This window comes from Gopherus evgoodei, unplaced genomic scaffold (genome assembly GCF_007399415.2).
Source record: "Gopherus evgoodei ecotype Sinaloan lineage unplaced genomic scaffold, rGopEvg1_v1.p scaffold_222_arrow_ctg1, whole genome shotgun sequence".
Classification (NCBI taxonomy): Eukaryota; Metazoa; Chordata; order Testudines; family Testudinidae; genus Gopherus; species Gopherus evgoodei.
The window spans coordinates 37,874-48,257 of NW_022059885.1; positions in this window are offsets into that span (position 1 = coordinate 37,874).

Consider the following 10,384-nt stretch of genomic DNA (forward strand, 5'->3'; position numbering starts at 1 on the left):
ATAAAAACTAAGAAATACAGCACTAGAGATTTTTTTTTAAGAAAACTGGGATTTAGACATTTTATTTAAAGCAAGGGAGTTCTGAGTTTCTGAGTAGGTTTTTGTTTGCAAGAAGCAACATTGTTTGATCTGTCATTGTACCAAAAGGGGAGATTGCTGTCTACAAAGGAACAGTGAAGACTAAACACATCTAATGAGGACAGGATTTGAACCCCGCTATGCAAAGCACAACAGATTAATAGCCTTTCACCTTAACCACTCAGCCACCTCATCTGAGCTGTCAAGAAAGAGACAGGAGGAGAAATCTAAGGCCAGCAGAGATAGGGACAATAAGGAGTTTTAAAATACTAAGTGGAAGCAGGGGCTGAATGAGCTCCCCCCTCACATCTAGTGAGGAGCTGGGGGAAAGACTTCAGGAACAGACCGTGTTTGCACAGACACACCTACTCTGCCTAGGTATGCAGCATGATGGGGCTGCTTTCCCAAAGTGACCAGTTTTGGCTGGTGGTGGGTTACAAATAACTTTAGAATTGAATGGAATGAAATGTTATTATCCTTCCTGTATGAGTGAAGGGCAGCATAACATACCTAGTCCGTCCTGATGGAGGGGTGGGTGGGTGGGTGGGTGAGGAATAGCTTTTATTGAACTTTGTAGAAGTGATTGAGAACATAACCCTAAACCAGTAGTCCCCAAACATTTCACACTGTGCTCTCTTATCCATGGCTGTGGACCCTTGGAAGCTGCGGTCAAGAACCAAGGCTGGGAGTGGGGCTGTTGCTTGCTGGGGAGAGAGGTGCAGATGGGTAAGGGGGTGAAGGCTAAGCTGGAAGCCAGAGCCCTAGGCTAAGAATGGGGTTGGGGAACAGCTGGGACAGCGTGAGGCTGAATGGTGCTACCTCCATGAGGCCTGGCTCAGGCCCTGAGGTGCCCCCATGAATGTTCCTCTGTGCCCCCTAGGAGTCATGCCCCACATTTAGGGAACCACTGAACACTACTCGCTAAGCAGGGGCTAGTGATGCCAACGCCTAGGGAAAAGGAGAACAAGTGCGGGGCCCCCAGCACTGAAACCATGTGAAGGGGCTGCAGAAGAGGGGCAATGGCTGGTGGCACGGGTAGTTAAGGGCAAAGGGGGCACAGGAGGGGACAGGAGTTAGGGGTGAAAGAGGTGCAAGGGTTGGGAGTGCAGGAGCTAGCAGTAAAGGGGGAGTGGGGATCATTCAGGGGCAATGGGGAAGTGCCAAAGTACAAGTTTTGCGCAGGGCACCATTTTCCCTAATGCTGGTCCTAGCAAACAATTGGAAATGACACTTCAGTGAAACCAGAACCATAGTATAGAAAAGCCCCTTTGTTAAGTGGTTGTGGCTGAGTGCTTAGGGAGCTGGGTTAAAAAACAACAAGTATCTCTCTGTGGAGGTTTGATCTTTGCCTCCTAGGCAAGGTTGGTGTGTGGTGTCTGCATGGCTGTATTTTCAGTGTCTGATTACCCATCGTGCCACAGGGAGCCAAGTCTAGACATACTCAGAGGCTTTATGCCAGGGTATCTCAAACTTCCTTTCACTGCAACCCCCTTCCACTGAAAAAAACCTTACTACATGGCCCTGGAAAGAGGGACCAAACCCCTCCACACTGAGCAGAGGCAGAGGAGACAAAGCCTGAGCCCTGCCCCAGTTGGGGGAGGGTGAAAACCAGAGCTTGAGAGATTCAGTCCTGGGTGGCAGGGCTCAGACTTTTGGCTTCAGCCCCAGGCACCAACAAGTCTAATGCCAGCCCTGGCAACCCCATTAAAACAGGGTCACATCCCACTTTGGGGTCCTGACTCATAGTTTGAGAACCACTGCTCTATGCTGAGGGGAGGGAGTTTTCCTGTGGGTTTAGTTGATTCACTTCCCCAAGAGGTGGCAACTATGTCAGTGGGAGAACTATATCAGTGGATGTGCAAGCTGTGGTGTTTACCACATTTAAGAAGTTTAATCAAACCCCATTTTTAAAACCATCTGTGGTCTGGGAATGGCAAAGGACCTCGATGAAGTAGGGTTTGTCCTTCAAAGTCTTGGAGATCATGATTCTGTGCCCATGTCATCATGGGGGTATAGCTCAGTGGTAGAGTGCTTGGTTATAGCTCATATGGTCCTCAGTTCAAACCCCAAAGTTCTCTTAGAACTTTCTTTCTTTTTTTTAAAAAAAGGAAAACATTTTCATTTCCATTCTCCGTTATGTTCAGGAGCTCCACGATATGGGAGGGCTTGATATGAATGTAAACATTCAACATTTCGCTGTCCAAATGCATAAAAATTTAGCAAACCTGTCCATCAGCTGAAATCAGTTCCCATCCTCTAAGTGTCTAGTTTATGTTTTCATCAATTAAACAAAGGTATCAAATGAATGTGCCTTTGCAGATCCCTCTTCTCCACGAGCTATTGTGCAGAAGAACAAGAACCACATCCAGTTGGGGTTCAGGATTCTGATGAGCAAAGAGCCAACAAATGTTCTGAGGGCTGGAGAAAAATGCCTTCTAGTGAGCTATTGAAAGAGCTCAACCTGTTTAGCTTATCAAAAGAAGATTGAAAGGTGACTTCATTGAAGTGTTGAAGGGCCTTAATGGAGAGAAAAGATTGGGTATAAAAGGGCTCTTCAATCTAGCAGAGAAAGGCATAACAAGACCCAATGGCTGGAAGGTGAAAAGAGACAAATTCATATTACAAATAAGACACAAATATGCAACAGCGAGGATGATTCACCACAGGAACAAGCTACCAAGGAAACTGGAGGATTTGCCATCTCCTGATGCCTAGATGCCTCTGTGGAATGTGTTTGCCCCCAAAGTAGCTATTGTGTCATACAGGAGGCCTGCGATATACAGGGGGTCAGGTTAGATGCTCTAATGGTCTCTTCTGGCCATAAAGTTGACTAATTTCTGAAAAACTGAGTGTAGCGCTGGGAGCAGCATCTGATGTGTTACTGTCTAGCCAGCTTGCTTCCTAGAACGAATGCTCCTTGAGTGGGGTGATCCACAGGGAGTAGCTCAAACCTCCAAAGTGCCTGGCCAAGGGCAGAACATTAGCACAGCAAGGGAGGGTGTGGGAGTGACATCACAAAGGCCTTTTGCAGGATCTCAGACTATTGGTCAAAGGTGGTGGGGAGGTGGTGACCTCACAGAGAGATGCAACATCAGCCAGGCAGGAGAGGGGCGAGGGGCCAGGGAAACCTCAGAGACTCCTGTGGCTTTGCTTCAGCAAGTCTCCTTCTCCAGGTCTCTCTTTGAGGACTGAGAGAGTATTTGGGTTCACAGACATGAACGCCAGGAGGAACCTCTTTTGAGTTTTCTCCTTCCCTTTTTGTGATTTTACTAGAAAACAGATGTCCCTGTTTAGAATGTAAGAGCCTCCTCGAGGTTTGAAACCTATTCAGTCTGATCCATCTGTTGACAGTTGAAATCTAGGCATGGAAAATACAAGTTTAAGGACGCAGAATTTTATTCTGCACCTGGGATTTTGTCTCTTAGAATCACTGGGGACATTAGTGTTTGTCCTTTGTGTTTCACCTTTTCCTCCATCCATCCCTCCCTCCTTTCTCTTTGTCTCTTGCGTCTTTTGTCCTTTCACCTGTTCCCCTCCCAACACCAGGAGCGGTGTGTGTGTTGCGGGGGAGTGCTCCACAGCACACACTGTGGGAGGTCCACCCAGAAATGTGGAGCTGAAATAGTGCTCGGTCAGTGATCCCCACCGGTGATCTGGGCCATCCTTTGGGCTCTCTGGTGAAAACCCTCAGCCTCCTGTCCTCAGTCTCTACTCTGATTGGCTGAGCAGGGGGTTATTGACAGGAAGGAGACTCAGGTCCTTGTTGTTCTCTTTGAAGACCAAGGAAATAAGTCAGAACCAATTATATGTTTCATGAATTCTGCTGCTTCGGTGCATTAATGGTCTCTGAGCAGTTCATGATTCTCTCTAACATTGCAGTTCTCCTCAAATACTTGCTGAATAATTACTGTGCAGTATTGGTCTGCAGTTCATTTGAGAACACTTTACTCAAGTCATTCAGTGTTTGAAATTCAAGATCTATTGGTTAGTTTGAAAATCAGGGCTCTTGGGTCCTATTCCCAACTCTGCTACTGGCTGGCTCTGTGACCTAAGACAAGTCAATTCTCCTTTCTCAGCCTTAGCTTTTCCCTCTTTCAAGTAGGGATAATATTGATCCGCACCTACCTACCTCACGGTGGGTGGAGGATGGGGATCCATTGGAGAGTGTCACTAGGGATAGTGCATAATATCAGGTGTCCTATCACCTTTACTCAGAGCAGATTATGACATAATAGAATAGCTGAAATTGTCTTTTTTATTTGTATTTTTTTATTTTGAAATTGTTAAGAGCAGCAACTACTTAGCTCAGAGTGAAGCATCTTATCTCATGTTTGTAATCTAAGTGTCTTCTCTTTGTGTGCAACGAGGCAATTTAACAAACTCTGATAAACAGGAGATGCTTTTGTTTTGCAACAAAATATTTTTGCAAAGAACTTTCATCCCATTTATTTTGATTTCGAGAAAGAAAGTGGTTTAGTCTGAATGGAATTTTCTGACAGAAATGGTTTCAATTAAATTTCTCCACCATCTCAATTCCTGAGCTCTATCCCTTCTCTCAGGAGTGGGGGTTTGCTGGTTGTTACAACAGGAGTCAGGACCGTTGGCTTCTCTTTCTGGCTCTGCCACCACCTTGCTGTGTAGGCCATTGGGTAGGTCACTTCCCTTCTCTGGAACTCAGGATCCTCCCCATCTATCCAATGGGAACAGGGACAGTTCTCGAACTCTGGGCAGTCCTTAGCCTGGGTGATATAAGGGGCGTTAAAACCCTCTGTGAAGGAGAAAGGGGAGTTTCACTGTGTTTAGCACCAAGGAATTCTAAAGTTTGCTAAAATGTCTAGTCTGTGGAAACAAGAAATGGGTGGGGCAAAACTTTTTAACCACTGCCTTTTTTAAAGCCCATTCATGGATGTGTGTCCCTATCTTTTAGGTACCTGGGGTTCTTTGCCAGGAGGAGAGAAGAGGTTCCTGCCTCTGTTTTTGTGGCCTTAACAAACCAGGTGTTGTGCCCCAGTTCTCGTCTGAGATCCTTGAAGAAGAACATCTTCCCACCCTTCAACAAGACAGGACCTATCTTTAAAAGGGAACAAAGAGAACTCTGAGACTTACTAGCTCACCTCACTTCCATAGCTGGAGAGATCCTGCAATACATTCTTAAACAATCAGTTTGTCAGCAGCACCTACAGAATAATTTGGTTCATAGGACTAGTGAGCATGGATTTGTCAAGAACAAATCATTCCAAACCAATCCTCTTTCCTTCTTCGGCAGGGTTCCAGGCCTAGTGGAGGTAGGTAAACAGTAGATGGGATCTATCTCGGTGTTACTAAGGCTTTTGACACAGTCCCGTAGGACAGTCTCACAAACAAACAAGGGAAATGTGGTCTAGATGCAATCAGTGTGATGTGGGTGCAGAGCTGGTTGAAAGCCCAGACTCCAAGAGCCCTTCTCCATGTCTGGCTGTCCAATGGAGAGGGTGTACCTGTTGGGTCCGGCAGGGATCAGTCCGGGGTCTGGTACTATTCAATATTTTCATTACTGATTTGGAAAATGGAGTGGAGAGCATGCTTCTAAAATTTGCAAATGACACCAAGCACTTTGGAGCACAGGACTGGAATTCAAAACCCCTTTAACAAACTGGAGAATTGGTCTTGAGCCAAACTCCATGGCTGGGCCCCTCTCTCTAGACTGGGATGAAGTGAAACCCCAGAGCCAAACACTCCTCCTCCTGGGCAGTGCGCTCCGCCCTTGAATGGTCAGATGCTGCTTAGCACTGTCAGAGCAGCTTTGCCTGGGGGATTCTCCCAGCACTTTCCAATAGCGGGAAAGTATGAAATCCCCAGCAATGGTACTCAGCAGTCCTGACTCCCAGTCCCCTGGTCCAGTGACTCCAGCGGAGCACACTCCCTCTCATAGGCAGGGGGAGCGGCCATGAGGGCCTGCTTGTAATTTCCAGCTGTGGGAGGGAGTGTGCAGCAGTGGTTAGCGAAGGGGCCTGGAAAGAAGGACTGCTGGGTCCCATCCGTACTTCTGACACTTGGTGTGACCCTGAGCCAGTAGCTTCCCCTCCCCAGGCCTGTTTCTCATCAGTAGGGTTGGGGTCACAGTCCCGACAGCCCAGGGGGGTGGGGAGGCTCCAGGAAGGTGTGTAAAGTGCTGGGATTTCAGGATCCTGGAGGCGCTGTCACCCCCCCACTAGGGTGATGTTCTGCACCCCCTGCTGCTGGCCAAGTTTCTCCTTTCCCTGGCAATAAGACAGACTCTTGTTTTCCCAAACAGCCGATCACCCAGTGTCATCACCCTGCCTGCTGGCTGGGCAGGGTAACTCCTCAGGTCACCACCCCCCTCTCCAGCCTGCCTTGGGCTTAGAGAGTGAGGAGAAGGGCGAGGGATGACACTGAACATCCTCCATCCATCGCTCCATCACCAGAGCAAGTGAGTGGCATTACGGGTCCTCGATGGTGTCCCCTGTCTGTCTGGGGAGAAGCAGAAAGATGGGGAGAGAATCTCTCCCAAAGGACATTAGATTTGCAAACAGCCCTCAGGAGCCCCTCACTCTCAGACTGGGGAGGGGCTTCTCCAGAGCTGTCTCCAGCGTGTTTGGCAAGGTCCCAGCAAGGGGCTCCCAGCCCTTCCCTTGTGGGAGACTGTTCCCCAGGCTGAGAGTCTCTGAGCTGGGCCAGACCCAGTGAGCTGCTGAGCATGGAAATCAATGGTAAACGAGGGGGCTCTGGCCTTACTATGCCTAGGGACTTTGAAGTGGGGAATGGTTTCCCAGGAGAAGTCCGGACTCCTGGGTTCTGTTCCTTCTCTAGCCTGGGCGGGGGATGCGTGGGAGGAAGCGTGAGTGTGTCCTGGGCTGGCAGGAGGGAGCTGCTTGTCCAAAGTGACCAGTGGTCTTTGTGACTGACCCCAGTGCTTGAAAAGGACAAGACTCCCCGGTTCTTGCAGCCCAAGGGATGACAAGGGGGAAGGTTGAGGGGGAGCAGATCATGCAATGAACTCCTGCCAGTGTGTGTAGCTTGCACTCCCTGCACCCCGTGGGGGGGAGGAGCTGCTCTGTCTGGGGCAGGGATGGGGAGAGACCAAACAAGCTGGTTAGTGAGAGGCTGCCTTGACCCCAGACTCACGTCTACTCGCTGCTTGGTTCCAGGATGGCCAGGCTCCTGAGGATGTTCAGGAAGAAGGCTCTGCAGGCGGCCCCAGAGCCTGTGGGAAGCAGCTGCCATCTTCCTCAGGAGCGGAGCGGTCCGACCATCCCCAATGACGGGAAAGGAGCTCTCGGCCGGGCCAGGAGGTGGAAGTGCCCAGCCTTCTGAAAGAGGAAACCTGCTCCCGGTGCAGGTGCCGAAGTGGGAGAGGCACTGGCAAAGGCCAAAATGGAGCTGGGCCAGGATGCGGCTGGGCAGGCAGGACCCAGCCCAGGAGCGGAACCTGGCAGGGTGGCTCCGGGGCTTGTTATGTGGGCAGCAGCGGCCCCAGGAGCCCAGCCCCGATTTCCAGCAGGAGGCATCGCCCTGCCCAGTCAGTGGGGACCTTCCAGCCTTCCCAGGGCAGGAGGTGGAGGATCCCTCTCCCAGCCCCAGCAGCTCGGCCCGCTTCCTGTGGGACAACAGCAGCACCTGGAACTTGGACAGCAGAGAGGCCGACGGGTGCTTCTGCTTTATTCCAGGTGAGGAGCCAGGCTGGGCTCGGAGGGGTAAGGAAGGGGCTGTGAACACTCCAGGCCCAGGCCCTCGAGCAGTGCTATGGGGGTGGGTCCCCAGCTCAGGTGTCTGGCCTGAGCCACTGAACCCCACTGACACTAGATCTGCCACTTTATTCCTTGATGCGCCATTGGGTTGGGGTGTGTGTGTGGAAGGCACCTCCCAGGGAGTCCAGGATTGTGGGTGGGGGGGTCTCTTTGCTATGGACTCCTGAAGGAGTTGGGGGCTGATGACACTGAGGCTACTTGGAATCAAATATATTTGAGATACAAGCACATAGCCCATATTCATAACTTCAAATACAAAAATGGTACACACATACAGCCAGCTTAATTATAACCAACAAATCATAACCTTGTCATAGACACCTCACACGACAACCTTTGCACAATATTTGCTGCACATATATAACAGTGGTGGCAACAATGATCCCTACGGTCCCAGTTCATATTAATAACATCACAGAAGGCTATAGAGAAGTGGGAGGGAGGCGTCTTCCAGCCGGCGTGTCTCGTCCGTTTCCCCCTTGCCGCTTGGGCCGAGGTGGGAAGGGAGTGAAACGTCCCTGGCTGAAGGTTTTGCGCTCGGCCTTGAAGATTAAGCCCAACCCCCCGGCATGGCTAGGTCGGGGTTGTCCTGGGCTCTGGGGGCAGAGGGCTGAGCTGGGAGAAGGGGCAGATGAGGGGATTTTGTCTCTGATAGATAAGGGCTTTGTCAGGAGAAAGCTGTAGGTCACATGCTGGGGGTGTTAGTGAGATTTGAGCTGGGGTAGCAATAGCAGGGAAGCAGTGTGTGTGTGTGGAGGGGGATTCACTTGGTAAAAATGAAACTCCCAAGCCGCTCCCTTTGCTGGAGCCAAAGCCTCTCATTTATCTCCTCAACTCCCCTCCATGAAAATCTCCACCCCTCCCCTGGTGCTGAGAGACCCCCCTTACTCCCATGGAGATTTGTAATTGTTCTAACTCTTCCTTGGATTTGTCCAAATAGTTTTCCCAGAAAAATGATCAAGGACATTTCCAATGAGAAAAACAAATGAAACCAGAGAAACCCCCACCACACACAGTTTGGGTCTGAATTTTGTTAAACCCCCAAGTGGGGCCCCAGGGCCAGACTACGGGTGCTCCGGCCTCCACCCCCCAACGGATTTTTCCCCCAGCCCTCAGAACTGTCATATAGCTGCTCTGAAAGCAGAACTTGCAACAGGAAAAGCAGCCTTGTGGTTAGCCAGCCTGAAGAGACACAGTTCCCCTCGCGACGGTTGCTTCCTGAGTAAAGATGTTAAAGCCCGTCTGCCTCCCTTGTATGGGCATATGTCACTCGCAACCCCTCAATTGGCTTATCACAAACTATGACGACAAATTTACTATATATTGCCGGTCCCCTCCCGGGGACGGGCAGAGAGCCCCCGAATTCCTGTCGAAACCGTATCCAGGCCTGATCACCTTGGACGCTCTCTCGGCTCACGCGTTTCCTGAAGCCTAACCGGTTGCCGGCCGTAATGAAACTTTCGTGGTTTGTATGTGTAAGTATAATTAGCTGTTAAGTATTCTGTACTGATAGATAAGAGGCAAAGACTGATTCTAGCCGCCCTGAGACTCCTGCTAGGGGAAACCCGTTGACCAGGAAATCTCAAAAGCAAGGGGGATCAGTTGAGCCTCACAATTTGTTTAGGGAAATTAGTTGCTGCACTTATGATTACTAATAGCACCAATATTACTCCTACTAACCCCTGGAATGATTTAGATAACTATTGGGATTTAGAAAAATACCAGGGCCAGTTTTTATTTGTAATTGCAGTATTTGTATTATTTGCTTTGGTAGTGTGTTGTAAGCCCCAGATGTAACTGATCGTGTTTTCCCTTATCATTATCTGTGATTCATTTAATAAACCCCTATTCTCTTAAACACTAAGAGTGATTGCTTGCGTGCTCTCCGTCGCTACCCGTGGGGACTTGACACCCCCCCCAGGGCATCCAGTGATCGAACCTCCGCCCTACCCCAACGCTCATTACCCGGTAGATAACGGGCACCTGGTGGCCATATTGGTGGAGCAAGGGGCGAGAGTAATCAGTAATCAACAAATTTTTCTACTGAAATTTGGAGATAATAAAATTCCTTCCTCTGTTGGCCAGAAACCAAAGCTAGATCTCCCCTGCTGTAGCTGTGACTTATGCTACCAAACCACCAATGCGCTGACTCCTCTTGTGAGACATTTCTCTGCACAATACTGCTGCTATTCCGGTTACTGACTCCAGGAAACATTTTCCTTAGCCTGGTTCCGTGTGTCACTGGTTTCTATAGCAAAGGTCAGTCCCTGGCCCTGTGGTCCAGACATCCTCATTCACATCAGGCTTCAAGTTGACCATAATTTCCTATTCCCGCTCTGTGGGAGGGGAGACTTTTAAATGCGCTCTCTGTGCGACTGCACATGGCTAAGCAAAGAGAACAAACCCCAAATCCCCCCCGTGCTTTGGGAGCCAGGTTTGCGGTGGGAATTCTGTAGTTCAGATGACTTCACTCCTGGGCATTGTGATCCTTTACCAGTTTCTCTGGCATTGGGGCACCTTTATGCTCACAGCTGTGATGGCCGAGTGGTTAAGGCGTT